The sequence below is a fragment of the Benincasa hispida genome, chromosome 1 (genome assembly GCF_009727055.1).
Source record: "Benincasa hispida cultivar B227 chromosome 1, ASM972705v1, whole genome shotgun sequence".
NCBI classification, from domain to species: domain Eukaryota; kingdom Viridiplantae; phylum Streptophyta; class Magnoliopsida; order Cucurbitales; family Cucurbitaceae; genus Benincasa; species Benincasa hispida.
The window spans coordinates 82741034-82745864 of NC_052349.1; the positions used below are offsets into that span (position 1 = coordinate 82741034).

The 4831-nt window shown below is 42.6% G+C and overlaps 1 non-coding gene across 1 annotated transcript; it reads right to left on the reverse strand.

Annotated features, from left to right (window-relative positions):
• Positions 1-480: 480 nt before the first annotated feature.
• Positions 481-586, reverse strand: LOC120070410. The gene has a single exon (XR_005479902.1). It is a non-coding gene; the product is annotated as a small nucleolar RNA R71 (small nucleolar RNA).
• Between the last annotated feature and the right edge of the window lie 4245 nt (positions 587-4831).

Genomic DNA, 4831 nt, shown 5'->3' on the forward strand with positions numbered 1-4831 from the left:
ACCAACAGTAACCACAATCAGATAAAGAAGAGATGGCAGAGCAGCCTAGAATTGGAGCACCAAATGATAACAATGTCATGGCAAATCCAATCCTATTGGCAAACGATCGCAATAGACCCATCAGGGACTATGCGTCGCCGAACCTCTATGATTTCTCTCCAGAAATCATGAGGCCTGCCCTCGAAGGAAGCAGATTTGAAATGAAGCTGGTGATGTTGCAAATGATCCAGACTGTAGGACAATTCGGAGGAAGGTGTGGCGAGGACCTGCACGCCCACCTCCGAAGCTTTATTGAAATCTGCAATACTTTTGTGTTCCCGAACACCTTTGTTGAAGAAGTTCGACTAACTTTGTTCCCATTTTCTCTCTGTGATCAGGCTAGGAAATGGGCATATTCTCTCGAGCTGGGAGAGATCACTTCTTGGGAACAGGTCATGGAGAAGTTCATGAAGAAATACTTTCCACCTATTGAGAACGCCAGACGACAGAAACTGATTACAAATTTTGAACAAGACATGGACGAATCGCTCAGCGATGCCTGGGCGAGGTTTAAGAGGTTGGTCAAGGATTGTCCACACAATGGGTTGCTAGATTGCCTCCAGATGGAAATTTTTTATCATGGTTTGAATCACTCTTCGCAAACCGTTGCCAATGTGGCAGCCACTGGTGGTTTGCTTGATAAAATGTATAACGAGGCGAAGAATATCTTGGATCGCATCTCTAAGAACCATGAAGATTTGAGAGAGAGTGACCAGAGAATGAGACTCAAAGACAATGACGCAAATAATGGTGTTATTGCTTCACTACAAAACCAGATGACCACAATGATGAACTTAATATAAGGAATTGCGATCAGCAGCCCAACACTGCAAAACGGGCAAATCAACGCAATCAATCAAAACACCGCAAGGTGTGCGACTTGCGGTGATGGGCATGCGATGGAAGATTACCCGCAAAATCCACAATCTGTCTACTTTGTAAAGAATAATCCCTTTTCGAATACCTATAACCCCTGGTGGAGAAACCACCCCAATTTTGCTTGGAAGAATCAACAACAGAATTTCCAACCTGTGGCGCAAAAAGAAGGCCCACCAGGATTCTTCCCATGCAACAATGGTCAAACGAGCAATCAAGCAAGTAGCTCACAACCACCGCAATCCTCTTCCTTGGAAAGCCTATTGAAGCAATACATAGAGAAAAATGAAACGGTGCTTCAATGTCAGGCTATGTCCATTCGCAACTTAGAATTATAGATGGGCCAGATTGCGAGTGAGTTGAAGAGTGGACCGCAAGGGGCTCTGCCAAGTTCAACTGAACTTCCACACAACCCAGAGGGAGTAGGTAAAGAGCAATGTCAGGTTGTGACATTGCGAAATGGAAAGACTATGGAGGGAGAAAAGAAGGAGCTTAGTCGGACAGCTCCCATTGTGGCAGAATCTGAAGTTGCGGTGACGCAAGAAGAAGAAAGAGAAAAAGAAGCAGTAGAACCGGAGGTTGCATCGACCTCTAAGGCAACTAAGACGAGAACCGTGAAAGTACAGTTACCCCCTTTCCCAACTGCTGGTCAAGAGATGACCCTTTTCCTCAATCTCTGACTCTAACTACCTATGTGCACGTGGCCATACTAAGTACCGTCATACCTTAGGTACTTCTGCTTAGATACCTTCTCAAATGTCCTTCAGTATTGAGCTACTAGGATACCTTCTCAAACGTCCTTCAGTATCCGGCTGGTTTGGTACCTTCCCAAACGTCCTTCAGTACCAATAGATATCTTCTCAAATGTCCTTCAGTATCTAGTTGGCGGATACCTTCTCAAATGTCCTTCGGTATCACGTTTTAAGTAAAACTAGTCATAAAGGACTCTCTCTTTAAAGCATGTAAAGTATAAATCATATAAAAACATAGCTTTAAAGATACTAACGCATGCTGGGTATATTTAACACATATAAATAACTTTTTAACAAACTTCCCACACATGCATGGGTTTAAAATATAACTCATGGTTTGCTTGGAAATCACTTTGTAAAACTAGCTAGCATGAGAATAATCTTGTTTAAAACATGCTTTATAAAACATTGTAATTCAAACATTTTAGTCAAAATGTTTTAGTCACTCACCTTGACCGCTTAGGAACTTTTCACTCTAGTAGTTCCTTTTCTACCTCAGGCTCCCTTTTTCACCCCTAGAATCCAGATTCAAATTACAGCTTAGATTACTCATAGTTCTAAACCTTATTTTGATATACTTCCTTCTACAAAAATATTTTAAAATGTCTCAGAAAGCTTATCTTAAAATATGAGCTTAGAAAACCTCGTGGTTTGGCTGGAATATCAAAATCTTCAAGACTGGCCCAAGCTTATCCGACAGCCTGACCCTTCTGTCTTCTTCTCCGTTTCCAGCCCGATCCCTTCAAGCTCTTTCTCCAGCAGCCCTACCTTGAAAATGAAACTTCCAGAGCTTTTAGGTGGCTTTGGAATTACTCCAAACGCACGAGTAAATTGGGAGATCTTCTCGTCCCAAGTTGATGCTGCTTTCTAGGCTTCACTGTCCAATGCGTCCTCTTTGAAATTCTATGATCAACGCATGAATTTTGGCCTCAACGCAAGGTTTGCTCAACTCTCCCACTCGTTTTAATGTATTTTTGAATTGTGATCTGAAAATAAAGTCTTCTGGACCTATTTATAGGTGTCCAAACCTTCTACAAAGTCGACACCACCTACTTGACTGCATGTCCAAGTGTTTCCTCCTCACACCAACAACGCAATTCTTTTATCAACGCAATCTAAGTGTCCTTCTCGTATGTAGCCAACGCATGAGCTTCCAATCTAATGCAACCACCTCAAATTCTTAAGGTTTAAGGCTTCCTCCCAAGAAGACACATGGTTTGATGACGTTTTCTAGTTGATCTCATCCTTTATATGCGTCCAACTCTTGGATGTTCAATGCATAGTCCACTACTCAACGCCTAGCAACCCAACTTAGACATTGCAATCCAACTTAGCTATCGCAAGAGCCAGCCATCACCAATGCATAGGATGGCCGCTTGTCCTCGACGCATGGCTCACTAGGTATTACTGCAAGGCTCGTTGGCATGGGCGCATGGCACTTGCCATAGGCGCTGGCCACTCGACGCATGGGCGTGCTGCATAGACACTAGCCATCGCTCACTTGCTCGGCCGTATGGGCGCTTGATAGGTCGCTCGACGCATTGATGCTCGGTAGGGCACTCGACGCATGGCTGGGTGCTTGATGCATGGCTGCTCGATAGGGCGTTCGATGCATAGGCATGGCCGCTCGATGCATGGGCAGGGCGCTTTCGGAAGGCACTCACGCTATGGGTGCTTGGCTGGGCGTTGTGCATCGATGCAGTGCCACCCTTTCCAACGCATGGCCTTGTTCACCGCGTCTCTTGCCTACCTTGTGCCAATCCAAACACTATCCAAGCATTCACTTCAATTTCCTTCCTCAGCGCAATGGAACATTACTCCTTCCAAGCATCCATCGCATCCAACGCATCTCATCCTAATGCATCCAATCCATCCTAAGTAGCAAATTTTTATAACTTAGCGCCAAATTTTCCCAGTAGTTTTTTCCCAAAAAAGTCAAATCTTCCAAATTTCCTCTTTCTTCTAATTTCCAACCCTTTTCTCTACCATTACCACCTAGTTTCCACATCAACCTACTCACCACACTCAGTCTTAGTAGGGGCAAGTACTCAAGTAGAGAAATTAGGATTCGGGGTTCACATTTACCTTCCCCTTTATAATAAAATTTATCTCCTTAAATTTCGCTACAAGTCCGTCAATTAAAAACACTCGATACTTGTTTCTGATTTCTCTTTAGATTCCACGTTGCTTTTCTTCCTGCTATGGTTTTGCCATAGTACCTTTACCAATGGGATTGTCTTATTCCTTAAAAGATCTGTTCCTTTCTGTCAAGGATCTCCACTAGTTTCTCTTCATAAGACAAATTTTCTCTCAACTATACTGGTTGCTCAGGCGACACATGGGTAGGATCTGGCATATACTTTCTAAGCATTGCCACAATGAAACATACATCATGAATACGAGATAATTCTAGAGGTAAATCCAATCGATATGCATTGGGCCAACTCTTTCATTATCTCGTAAGGTCCAATATATCTGGGGCTTAATTTCCCTTTCCTACCGAACCTGAGTATTCCTTTCCATGGAGATAATTTCATAAATACTTTATCACCAACTTCGAACTCCAATTCTCTTCTCCACTTATCAGCATAACTCTTCTGCCTATCTCGAGCCGTCTTAAGATTATCTCTTATAATCTTAACATTATCTAATGTCTGTTGCACAAGTTCTGGACCTAGTAATTTCCTTTCACCAACTTCATTCCAGCATATCGGAGTCCTACATGGCCTTCCATATAGTGCCTCATACGGTGCCATCCCGATACTCGAATTTTAACTGTTGTTATACGCAAATTTGATTAACGATAGATGCGTGTCCCAACTGCCTTTGAATTGCAATATACACACTCTCAGCATGTCCTCTAATGTTTGGATTGTCCATTCTGACGAACCATCTGTCTGTGGATGAAAAGCGGTACTAAAATATAACTTGGTTCCCGTAGCTTTCTGCAAACTAGGCCAAAACTTTGATGTAAATCTGGAATCTCGATCTAATACAATTGAAACTGGAACTCCAAATTGACTCACAACTCGATCAACATACAACTTAGCTAATTGGTCTAGGGTATAAGTAACTTTAACAGGTAAAAACTTAGCTGTTTTTGTTAATCTATCCACAATTACCCATATACCATCATAGCTCGCTGGTGTCTTAAGTAATCCAAA